We start from the raw sequence: 12946 nt of genomic DNA, 5'->3' as shown, positions 1-12946 counted from the left end.
CTACAATACCACCTTCCTCTTGGTCACCTGCCCCCTGGTGAGTGTGCCCTCCAGCTCCAGTACCACCTTCATCTTGGTCACCTGCCCCCTGGTGAGTGTGCCCTCCAGCTACAATACCACCTTCCTCTTGGTCACCTGCCCCCTGGTGAGTGTGCCCTCCAGCTACAATACCACCTTCATCTTGGTCACCTGCCCCCTGGTGAGTGTGCCCTCCAGCTACAATACCACCTTCATCTTGGTCACCTGCCCCCTGGTGAGTGTGCCCTCCAGCTCCAGTACCACCTTCATCTTGGTCACCTGCCCCCTGGTGAGTGTGCCCTCCAGCTACAATACCACCTTCCTCTTGGTCACCTGCACCCTGGTGAGTGTGCCCTCCAGCTCCAACACCACCTTCCTCTTGGTCACCTGCCCCCCGGTAAGTGTGCCCTCCAGCTACAATACCACCTTCCTCTTGGTCACCTGCCCCCTGGTGATTGTGCCCCCCAGCTCCAACACCACCTTCCTCTTGGTCACCTGCCCCCTGGTGAGTGTGCCCTCCAGCTACAATACCACCTTCATCTTGGTCACCTGCCCCCTGGTGAGTGTGCCCTCCAGCTACAATACCACCTTCATCTTGGTCACCTGCCCCCTGGTGAGTGTGCCCTGCAGCTCCAGTACCACCTTCATCTTGGTCACCTGCCCCCTGGTGAGTGTGCCCTCCAGCTACAATACCACCTTCCTCTTGGTCACCTGCCCCCTGGTGAGTGTGCCCTCCAGCTCCAGTACCACCTTCCTCTTGGTCACCTGCCCCATCTCTTCATCTACCTTCCTCTTGGTCACCTGCCCTCCGGTGAGTGTGCCCTCCAGCTACAATACCACCTTCCTCTTGGTCACCTGCCCCCTGGTGAGTGTGCCCTCCAGCTACAATACCACCTTCCTCTTGGTCACCTGCCCCCTGGTGAGTGTGCCCTCCAGCTACAATACCACCTTCCTCTTGGTCATCTGCCCCCTGGTGAGTGTGCCCTCCAGCTACAATACCACCTTCCTCTTGGTCACCTGCCCCCTGGTGAGTGTGCCCTCCAGCTACAATACCACCTTCCTCTTGGTCACCTGCCCCCTGGTGAGTGTGCCCTCCAGCTACAATACCACCTTCCTCTTGGTCACCTGCCCCCTGGTGAGTGTGCCCTCCAGCTACAATACCACCTTCCTCTTGGTCACCTGCCCCCTGGTGAGTGTGCCCTCCAGCTACAATACCACCTTCATCTTGGTCACCTGCCCCCTGGTGAGTGTACCCTCCAGCTACAATACCACCTTCATCTTGGTCACCTGCCCCCTGGTGAGTGTGCCCTCCAGCTACAATACCACCTTCCTCTTGGTCACCTGCCCCCTGGTGAGTGTGCCCTCCAGCTCCAATACCACCTTCATCTTGGTCACCTGCCCCCTGGTGAGTGTGCCCTCCAGCTCCAATACCACCTTCATCTTGGTCACCTGCCCCCTGGTGAGTGTGCCCTCCAGCTACAATACCACCTTCATCTTGGTCACCTGCCCCCTGGTGAGTGTGCCCTCCAGCTCCAATACCACCTTTATCTTGGTCACCTGCCTCCTGGTGAGTGTGCCCTCCAGCTACAATACCACCTTCATCTTGGTCACCTGCCCCCTGGTGAGTGTGCCCTCCAGCTCCAATACCACCTTCATCTTGGTCACCTGCCCCCTGGTGAGTGTGCCCTCCAGCTACAATACCACCTTCATCTTGGTCAACTGCCCCCTGGTGAGTGTGCCCTCCAGCTCCAGTACCACCTTCATCTTTGTCACCTGCCCCCTGGTGAGTGTGCCCTCCAGCTACAATACCACCTTCATCTTGGTCACCTGCCCCCTGGTGAGTGTGCCCTCCAGCTCCAATACCACCTTCATCTTGGTCACCTGCCCCCTGGTAAGTGTGCCCTCCAGCTACAATACCACCTTCATCTTGGTCACCTGCCCCTGGTGAGTGTGCCCTCCAGCTACAATACCACCTTCATCTTGGTCACCTGCCCCCTGGTGAGTGTGCCCTCCAGCTCCAGTACCACCATCATCTTGGTCACCTGCCCCCTGGTGAGTGTGCCCTCCAGCTCCAACACCACCTTCCTCTAGGTCACCTGCCCCCTGGTGAGTGTGCCCTCCAGCTCCAGTACCACCTTCATCTTGGTCACCTGCCCCCTGGTGAGTGTGCCCTCCATCTACAATACCACCTTCATCTTGGTCACCTGCCCCCTGGTGAGTGTGCCCTCCAGCTACAATACCACCTTCATCTTGGTCACCTGCCCCCTGGTGAGTGTGCCCTCCAGCTACAATACCACCTTCATCTTGGTCACCTGCCCCCTGGTGAGTGTGCCCTCCAGCTCCAGTACCACCTTCATCTTGGTCACCTGCCCCCTGGTGAGTGTGCCCTCCAGCTACAATACCACCTTCATCTTGGTCACCTGCCCCCTGGTGAGTGTGCCCTCCAGCTCCAATACCACCTTCATCTTGGTCACCTGCCCCCTGGTGAGTGTGCCCTCCAGCTACAATACCACCTTCATCTTGGTCACCTGCCCCCTGGTGAGTGTGCCCTCCAGCTCCAATACCACCTTCATCTTGGTCACCTGCCCCCTGGTGAGTGTGCCCTCCAGCTACAATACCACCTTCATCTTGGTCACCTGCCCCCTGGTGAGTGTGCCCTCCAGCTACAATACCACCTTCATCTTGGTCACCTGCCCCCTTGTGAGTGTGCCCTCCAGCTCCAATACCACCTTCATCTTGGTCACCTGCCCCCTGGTGAGTGTGCCCTACAGCTCCAATACCACCTTCATCTTGGTCACCTGCCCCCTGGTGAGTGTGCCCTCCAGCTACAATACCACCTTCATATTGGTCTCCTGCCCCCTGGTGAGTGTGCCCTCCATCTACAATACCACCTTCATCTTGGTCACCTGCCCCCTGGTGAGTGTGCCCTCCAGCTACAATACCACCTTCATCTTGGTCACCTGCCCCCTGGTGAGTGTGCCCTCCAGCTACAATACCACCTTCATCTTGGTCACCTGCCCCCTGGTGAGTGTGCCCTCCAGCTCCAGTACCACCTTCATCTTGGTCACCTGCCCCCTGGTGAGTGTGCCCTCCAGCTACAATACCACCTTCCTCTTGGTCACCTGCCCCCTGGTGAGTGTGCCCTCCAGCTCCAGTACCACCTTCATCTTGGTCACCTGCCCCCCGGTAAGTATGCCCTACAGCTCCAGTACCACCTTCCTCTTGGTCACCTGCCCCATCTCTTCAGCTACCTTCCTCTTGGTCACCTGCCCTCCGGTGAGTGTGCCCTCCAGCTACAATACCACCTTCCTCTTGGTCACCTGCCCCCTGGTGAGTGTGCCCCCCAGCTCCAGTACCACCTTCCTCTTGGTCACCTGCCCCCTGGTGAGTGTGCCCTCCAGCTACAATACCACCTTCCTCTTGGTCACCTGCCCCATGGTGAGTGTGCCCTCCAGCTACAATACCACCTTCCTCTTGGTCACCTGCCCCCTGGTGAGTGTGCCCTCCAGCTCCAGTACCACCTTCCTCTTGGTCACCTGCCCCCTGGTGAGTGTGCCCTCCAGCTCCAGTACCACCTTCCTCTTGGTCACCTGCCCCCTTGTGAGTGTGCCCTCCAGCTCCAGTACCACCTTCCTCTTGGTCACCTGCCCCCTGGTGAGTATGCCCTCCAGCTCCAGTACCACCTTCCTCTTGGTCACCTGCCCCCTGGTGAGTGTGCCCTCCAGCTCCAGTAGCACCTTCCTCTTGGTCACCTGCCCCCTGGTGAGTGTGCCCTCCAGCTCCAGTACCACCTTCCTCTTGGTCACCTGCCCCCTGGTGAGTGTGCCCTCCAGCTCCAACACCACCTTCCTCTTGGTCACCTGCCCTCTGGTGAGTGTGCCCTCCAGCTCCAGTACCACCTTCCTCTTGGTCACCTGCCCCCTGGTGAGTGTGCCCTCCAGCTCCAGTACCACCTTCCTCTTGGTCACCTGCCCCCTGGTGAGTGTGCCCTCCAGATCCAGTACCACCTTCCTCTTGGTCACCTGCCCCCTGGTGAGTGTGCCCTCCAGCTCCAGTACCACCTTCCTCTTGGTCACCTGCCCCCTGGTGAGTGTGCCCTCCATCTCCAGTACCACCTTCCTCTTGGTCACCTGCCCCCTGGTGAGTGTGCCCTCCAGCTCCAGTACCACCTTCATCTTGGTCACCTGCCCCATCTCTTCAGCTACCTTCCTCTTGGTCACCTGCCCCCTGAAGAGTGTGCCCTCCAGCTCCAGTACCACCTTCCTCTTGGTCAAATGCCCCCTGGTGAGGGTGCCCTCCAGCTCCAGTACCACCTTCATCTTGGTCACCTGCCCCATCTCTTCAGCTACCTTCCTCTTGGTCACCTGCCCCCTGGTGAGTGTGCCCTCCAGCTCCAGTACCACATTCCTCTTGGTCACCTGCCCCCTGGTGAGTGTGCCCTCCAGCTCCAGTACCACCTTCCTCTTGGTCACCTGCCCCCTGGTGAGTGTGCCCTCCAGCTCCAGTACCACCTTCCTCTAGGTCACCTGCCCCCTGGTGAGTGTGCCCTTCAGCTCCAGTACCAACTTCCTCTTGGTCACCTGCCCCCTGGTGAGTGTGCCCTCCAGCTCCAGTACCACCTTCCTCTTGGTCACCTGCCCCCTGGTGAGTGTGCCCTCCAGCTCCAGTACCACCTTCCTCTTGGTCACCTGCCCCCTGGTGAGTCTGCCCTCCAGCTCCAGTACCACCTTCCTCTTGGTCACCTGCCCCCTGGTGAGTGTGCCCTCCAGCTCCAGTACCACCTTCCTCTTGGTCACCTGCCCCCTGGTGAGTGTGCCCTCCAGCTCCAGTACCACCTTCCTCTTGGTCACCTGCCCCTTGGTGAGTGTGCCCCCCAGCTCCAGTACCACCTTCCTCTTGGTCACCTGCCCCCTGGTGAGTGTGCCCCCCAGCTACAATACCACCTTCCTCTTGGTCACCTGCCCCCTGGTGAGTGTGCCCTCCAGCTACAATACCACCTTCCTCTTGGTCAACTGCCCCCTGGTGAGTGTGCCCCCCAGCTCCAGTAACACCTTCATCTTGGTCACCTGCCCCCTGGTGAGTGTGCCCCCCAGCTCCAGTACCACTTTCATCTTGGTCACCTGCTCCCTGGTGAGTGTGCCCTCCAGCTACAATACCACCGTCCTCTTGGTCACCTGCCCCCTGGTGAGTGTGCCCCCCAGCTCCAGTACCACCTTCACCTTGGTCACCTGCCCCCTGGTGAGTGTGCCTCCCATCTCCAGTACCACCTTCATCTTGGTCACCTGCCCCCTGGTGAGTGTGCCCTCCAGCTACAATACCACCTTCCTCTTGGTCACCTGCCCCCTGATGAGTGTGCCCCCCATCTCCAGTACCACATTCCTCTTGGTCACCTGCCCCCTGGTGAGTGTGCCCCCCAGCTACAATACCACCTTCCTCTTGGTCACCTGCCCCCTGGTGAGTGTGCCCTCCAGCTACAATACCACCTTCCTCTTGGTCACCTGCCCCCTGGTGAGTGTGCCCCCCAGCTCCAGTACCACCTTCATCTTGGTCACCTGCCCCCTGGTGAGTGTGCCCTCCAGCTACAATACCACCTTCCTCTTGGTCACCTGCCCCCTGGTGAGTGTGCCCTCCAGCTACAATACCACCTTCTTCTTGGTCACCTGCCCTCTGGTGAGTGTGCCCTCCAGCTACAATACCACCTTCCTCTTGGTCACCTGCCCCCTGGTGCGTGTGCCCTCCAGCTACAATACCACCTTCCTCTTGGTCACCTGCCCCCTGGTGAGTATGCCCTCCAGCTACAATACCACCTTCCTCTTGGTCACCTGCCCCCTGGTGAGTGTGCCCCCCAGCTCCAGTACGACCTTCATCTTGGTCACCTGCCCCCTGGTGAGTGTGCCCCCCATCTCCAGTACCACCTTCATCTTGGTCACCTGCCCCCTGGTGAGTGTGCCCTCCAGCTACAATACCACCTTCCTCTTGGTCACCTGCCCCCTGGTGAGTGTGCCCCCCAGCTACAATACCACCTTCCTCTTGGTCACCTGCCCCCTGGTGAGTGTGCCCTCCAGCTACAATACCACCTTCCTCTTGGTCACCTGCCCCCTGGTGAGTGTGCCCCCCAGCTCCAGTACCACCTTCATCTTGGTCACCTGCCCCCTGGTGAGTGTGCCCTCCAGCTCCAGTACCACCTTCCTCTTGGTCACCTGCCCCCCGGTAAGTGTGCCCTCCAGCTACAATACCACCTTCCTCTTGGTCACCTGCCCCCTGGTGAGTGTGCCCCCCAGCTCCAGTACCACCTTCATCTTGGTCACCTGTCCCCTGGTGAGTGTGCCCCCCAGCTCCAGTACCACCTTCATCTTGGTCACCTGCTCCCTGGTGAGTGTGCCCTATAGCTACAATACCACCTTCCTCTTGGTCACCTGCCCCCTGGTGAGTGTGCCCTACAGCTACAATACCACCTTCCTCTTGGTCACCTGCCCCCTGGTGAGTGTGCCCCCCAGCTCAAGTACCACCTTCATCTTGGTCACCTGCCCCCTGGTGAGTGTGCCCTCCAGCTACAATACCACCTTCCTCTTGGTCACCTGCCCCCTGGTGAGTGTGCCCTCCAGCTACAATACCACCTTCCTCTTGGTCACCTGCCCCCTGGTGAGTGTGCCCCCCAGCTCCAGTACCACCTTCATCTTGGTCACCTGCCCCCTGGTGAGTGTGCCCCCCAGCTACAATACCACCTTCTTCTTGGTCACCTGCCCCCTGGTGAGTGTGCCCTCCAGCTACAATACCACCTTCCTCTTGGTCACCTGCCCCCTGGTGAGTGTGCCCTCCAGCTACAATACCACCTTCCTCTTGGTCACCTTCCCCCTGGTGAGTGTGCCCCCCAGCTCCAGTACCACCTTCATCTTAGTCACCTGCCCCCTGGTGAGTGTGCCCTCCAGCTACAATACCACCTTCCTCTTGGTCACCTGCCCCCTGGTGAGTGTGCCCTCCAGCTACAATACCACCTTCTTCTTGGTCACCTGCCCCCTAGTGAGTGTGCCCTCCAGCTACAATACCACCTTCCTCTTGGTCACCTGCCCCCTGGTGAGTGTGCCCTCCAGCTACAATACCACCTTCCTCTTGGTCACCTGCCCCCTGGTGAGTGTGCCCTCCAGCTACAATACCACCTTCCTCTTGGTCACCTGCCCCCTGGTGAGTGTGCCCCCCAGCTCCAGTACCACCTTCATCTTGGTCACCTGCCCCCTGGTGAGTGTGCCCTCCAGCTACAATACCACCTTCCTCTTGGTCACCTGCCCCCTGGTGAGTGTGCCCTCCAGCTACAATACCACCTTTCTCTTGGTCACCTGTACCCTGGTGAGTGTGCCCTCCAGCTCCAGTACCACCTTCCTCTTGGTCACCTGCCCCCTGGTGAGTGTGCCCTCCAGCTCCAGTACCACCTTCCTCTTGGTCACCTGCCCCCTGGTGAGTGTGCCCTCCAGCTACAATACCACCTTCCTCTTGGTCACCTGCCCCCTGGTGAGTGTGCCCCCCAGCTCCAGTACCACCTTCCTCTTGGTCACCTGCCCCCTGGTGAGTGTGCCCCCCAGCTCCAGTACCACCTTTCTCTTGGTCACCTGCCCCCTGGTGAGTGTGCCCTCCAACTCCAGTACCACCTTCCTCTTGGTCACCTGCCCCCTGGTGAGTGTGCCCCCCAGCTCCAGTACCACCTTCCTCTTGGTCACCTGCCCCCTGGTGAGTGTGCCCTCCAGCTCCAGTACCACCTTCCTCTTGGTCACCTGCCCCCTGGTGAGTGTGCCCCCCAGCTCCAGTACCACCTTCCTCTTGGTCACCTGCCCCCTGGTGTGTGTGCCCCCCAGCTCCAGTACCACCTTCCTCTTGGTCACCTGCCCCCTGGTGAGTGTGCCCTCCAGCTACAATACCACCTTCCTCTTGGTCACCTGCCCCCTGGTGAGTGTGACCTCCAGCTACAATACCACCTTCCTCTTGGTCACCTGCCCCCTGGTGAGTGTGCCCTCCAGCTACAATACCACCTTCCTCTTGGTCACCTGCCCCCTGGTGAGTGTGCCCTCCAGCTCCAGTACAGCCTTCATCTTGGTCACCTGCCCCCTGGTGAGTGTGCCCTCCAGCTCCAGTACCACCTTCATCTTGGTCACCTGCCCCCTGGTGAGTGTGCCCCCCAGCTCCAGTACCACCTTCCTCTTGGTCACCTGCCCCCTGGTGAGTGTGCCCCCCAGCTCCACTACCACCTTCCTCTTGGTCACCTGCCCCCTGGTGAGTGTGCCCCCCAGCTACAATACCACCTTCCTCTTGGTCACCTGCCCCCTGGTGAGTGTGCCCTCCAGCTCCAATACCACCTTCCTCTTGGTCACCTGCCCCCTGGTGAGTGTGCCCCCCAGCTCCAGTACCACCTTCCTCTTGGTCACCTGCCCCCTGGTGAGTGTGCCCTCCAGCTCCAGTACCACCTTCCTCTTGGTCACCTGCCCCCTGGTGAGTGTGCCCCCCAGCTCCAGTACCACCTTCCTCTTGGTCACCTGCCTCCTGGTGAGTGTGCTCCCCAGCTCCAGTACCACCTTCCTCTTGGTCACCTGCCCCCTGGTGAGTGTGCCCCCCAGCTCCAGTACCACCTTCCTCTTGGTCACCTGCCCCCTGGTGAGTGTGCCCTCCAGCTACAATACCACCTTCCTCTTGGTCACCTTCCCCCCTGGTGAGTGTGCCCTCCAGCTACAATACCACCTTCCTCTTGGTCACCTGCCCCCTGGTGAGTGTGTCCTCCAGCTACAATACCACCTTCATCTTGGTCACCTGCCCCCTGGTGAGTGTGCCCTCCAGCTCCAGTACCACCTTCATCTTGGTCACCTGCCCCCTGGTGAGTGTGCCCTCCAGCTCCAACACCACCTTCCTCTTGGTCACCTGCCCCCTGGTGAGTGTGCCCTCCAGCTCCAGTACCACCTTCATCTTGGTCACCTGCCCCATCTCTTCAGCTACCTTCCTCTTGGTCACCTGCTCCCCGGTGAGTGTGCCCTCCAGCTCCAACACCACCTTCCTCTTAGTCACCTGCCCCCCGGTGAGTGTGCCCTCCAGCTACAATACCACCTTCCTCTTGGTCACCTGCCCTCTGGTGAGTGTGCCCTCCAGCTCCAGTACCACCTTTCTCTTGGTCACCTGCCCCATCTCTTCAGCTACCTTCCTCTTGGTCACCTGCCCCCCGGTGAGTGTGCCCTCCAGCTCCAACACCACCTTCCTCTTGGTCACCTGCCCCCCGGTGAGTGTGCCCTCCAGCTCCAACACCACCTTCCTCTTGGTCACCTGCCCCCCGGTGAGTGTGCCCTCCAGCTACAATACCACCTTCCTCTTGGTAACCTGCCCCCTGGTGAGTGTGCCCTCCAGCTCCAGTACCACCTTCATCTTGGTCACCTGCCCCATCTCTTCAGCTACCTTCCTCTTGGTCACCTGCCCCCCGGTGAGTGTGCCCTCCAGCTTCAACACCACCTTCCTCTTGGTCACCTGCCCCCCGGTGAGTGTGCCTTCCAGCTCCAACACCACCTTCGTCTTGGTCACCTGCCCCCTGGTGAGTGTGCCCTCCAGCTCCAGTACCACCTTCATCTTGGTCTCCTGCCCCATCTCTTCAGCTACCTTCCTCTTGGTCACCTGCTCCCCGGTAAGTGTGCCATCCAGCTCCAACACCACCTTCCTCTTGGTCACCTGCCCCCTGGTGAGTGTGCCCTCCAGCTCCAACACCACCTTCCTCTTTGTCACCTGCCCCCTGGTGAGTGTGCCCTCCAGCTCCAACACCACCTTCCTCTTGGTCACCTGCCCACTGGTGAGTGTGCCCTCCAGCTCCAGTACCACCTTCCTCTTGGTCACCTGCCCCCTGGTGAGTGTGTCCTCCAGCTCCAGTACCACCTTCCTCTTGGTCACATGCCCCCTGGTGAGTGTGCCCTCCAGCTCCAGTACCACCTTCCTCTTGGTCACCTGCCCCCTGGTGAGTGTGCCCTCCAGCTCCAGTACCACCTTCATCTTGGTCACCTGCCCCCTGGTGAGTGTGCCCCCCAGCTCCAACACCACCTTCCTCTTGGTCACCTGCCCCCCGGTGAGTGTGCCCTCCAGCTCCAACACCACCTTCCTCTTGGTCACCTGCCCCCTGCTGAGTGTGCCCTCCAGCTCCAGTACCACCTTCCTCTTGGTCACCTGCCCCCTGTTGAGTGTGCCCTCCAGCTCCAGTACCACCTTCCTCTTGGTCACCTGCCCCCTGGTGAGTGTGCCCTCCAGCTCCAGTACCACCTTCCTCTTGGCACCTGCCCCCTGGTGAGTGTGCCCTCCAGCTCCAGTACCACCTTCCTCTTGGTCACCTGCCCCCTGGTGAGTGTGCCCCCCAGCTCCAGTACCACCTTCCTCTTGGTCACCTGCCCCCTGGTGAGTGTGCCCCCCAGCTCCAGTACCACCTTCCTCTTGGTCACCTGCCCCCTGGTGAGTGTGCCCTCCAGCTCCAGTACCACCTTCCTCTTGGTCACCTGCCCCCTGGTGAGTGTGCCCTCCAGCTCCAGTACCACCTTCATCTTGGTCACCTGCCCCCTGGTGAGTGTGCCCTCCAGCTACAATACCACCTTCCTCTTGGTCACCTGCCCCCTGGTGAGTTAGCCCTCCAGCTCCAGTACCACCTTCCTCTTGGTCACCTGCCCCCTGGTGAGTGTGCCCTCCAGCTCCAGTACCACCTTCATCTTGGTCACCTGCTCCATCTCTTCAGCTACCTTCCTCTTGGTCACCTGCCCCCCGGTGAGTGTGCCCTCCAGCTCCAACACCATCTTCCTCTTGGTCACCTGCCCCCTGGTGAGTGTGCCCCCCAGCTCCAGTACCACCTTCATCTTGGTCACCTGCCCCCTGGTGAGTGTGCCCTCCAGCTCCAGTACCACCTTCATCTTGGTCACCTGCCCCATCTCTTCAGCTACCTTCCTCTTGGTCACCTGCCCCCCGGTGAGTGTGCCCCCCAGCTCCAGTACCACCTTCCTCTTGGTCACCTGCCCCCTGGTGAGTGTGCCCCCCAGCTCCAGTACCACCTTCATCTTGGTCACCTGCCCCCTGGTGAGTGTGCCCTCCAGCTCCAGTACCACCTTCATCTTGGTCACCTGCCCCATCTCTTCAGCTACCTTCCTCTTGGTCACCTGCCCCCTGGTGAGTGTGCCCCCCAGCTCCAGTACCACCTTCCTCTTGGTCACCTGCCCCCTGGTGATTGTGCCCCCCAGCTCCAGTACCACCTTCATCTTGGTCACCTGCCCCCTGGTGAGTGTGCCCCCCAGCTCCAGTACCACCTTCATCTTGGTCACCTGCCCCCTGGTGAGTGTGCCCCCCAGCTCCAGTACCACCTTCCTCTTGGTCACCTGCCCCCTGGTGAGTGTGCCTTCCAGCTCCAGTACCACCTTCATCTTGGTCACCTGCCCCCTGGTGAGTGTGCCCTCCAGCTACAATACCACCTTCCTCTTGGTCACCTGCCGCTTGGTGAGTGTGCCCTCCAGCTCCAGTACCACCTTCCTCTTGGTCACCTGCCCCCTGGTGAGTGTGCCCTCCAGCTCCAGTACCACCTTCATCTTGGTCACCTGCTCCATCTCTTCAGCTACCTTCATCTTGGTCACCTGCCCCCCGGTGAGTGTGCCCTCCAGCTCCAACACCACCTTCCTCTTGGTCACCTGCCCCCTGGTGAGTGTGCCCCCCAGCTCCAGTACCACCTTCATCTTGGTCACCTGCCCCCTGGTGAGTGTGCCCTCCAGCTCCAACACCACCTTCTTCTTGGTCACCTGCCCCCTGGTGAGTGTGCCCTCCAGCTCCAGTACCACCTTCATCTTGGTCACCTGCCCCATCTCTTCAGCTACCTTCCTAATGGTCATCTGACCCCCGGTGAGTGTGCCCTCCAGCTACAATTCCACCTTCCTCTTGGTCACCTGCCCCATCTCTTCAGCTACCTTCCTCTTGGTCACCTGCCCCCCGGTGAGTGTCGCATCCATCTCTTCAGCTACCTTCATCTTGGTCACCTGCCCTATTCCCCTACTTTATGTGAGATTTGTCTGTTAGTCTTAGTGATCTAGGTTTCAGCGAGGTGTTTTGATCTGTTCCAGTTTCTTTCCTTTCACTCATTCCCAGTTACCTGCCTTTGCCATTTGCTGCTGTTGGCAGCAATGCATTTAGCTCTGAGAGGTTATTTCACAATGATAATGCTATTCCCAGCTTGGCTAATTGTAACATCCCAAATGTAACTTTCGTATAGGGTTTCTTAAAGTGAAATGTGTTTGCAGGTGATTTCGTTAGGAAATTGAGGTGTTTTAATAATCCAATTACAGTTTTTTCATGTATAATGGTGATATTTACCATTAAAAATAAGAGAGATTAATTTTGCGTGTGCAAAATATCGCTCGTGGATAGTAGTTTATTCAACAGAATTCTTCATAGTATGAACGCACTTTTAGTCAGATTAAAATGTAACACCTTTTTATTGAGACTCAAAAACATTAATAATCAAACATGTTGCACCTGCCTATGACGCAACGTATAGGCGTAAAAAAAGCAAAATTTTCTACAACATTGGCACCCCATATTATTTTCAAGAAGGTGTACGGGAAGGAGATGTTTGCAAAATGTTGTTAGATGTTGCTGAAGAACTACGATAATAAAATCACTATTATTGGAATTTTAATTTAATCCAAAATAACTTTCGAGTTTTATACAGAAAAAAAGATTTGTAAAAAAGATTTTAGATTACGAAGGAAACTCTAACACAATTTCCATAAGGAATCTCTCCCCAGGATATTTTGGGAGAGTTTTCAAACAAGTTCCAAACGTGAGCCATTATGTAGTACCTAAACTTCTACGTTGTCTATGCAATACAATTTTTTTTAAGTATCATCGTAATGTTTCGGGGTATTTATGGACCCCACAACGCCCTCCCCGA

At 58.5% G+C, this 12946-nt stretch overlaps 1 protein-coding gene across 2 annotated transcripts in view; it reads left to right on the top strand.

Moving 5' to 3' along the window:
• The window catches only part of LOC134542541 (protein lozenge-like), a 346143-nt gene that overhangs the window by 326217 nt on the left and 6980 nt on the right, over positions 1-12946 (top strand). The window lies entirely within an intron of this gene.

This window comes from Bacillus rossius, assembly GCF_032445375.1.
Source record: "Bacillus rossius redtenbacheri isolate Brsri chromosome 9 unlocalized genomic scaffold, Brsri_v3 Brsri_v3_scf9_1, whole genome shotgun sequence".
Taxonomy (NCBI): domain Eukaryota; kingdom Metazoa; phylum Arthropoda; class Insecta; order Phasmatodea; family Bacillidae; genus Bacillus; species Bacillus rossius.
The sequence above is the reverse complement of the archived record's forward strand: the minus strand, read 5'-3'. Positions and strand labels throughout refer to the sequence as shown.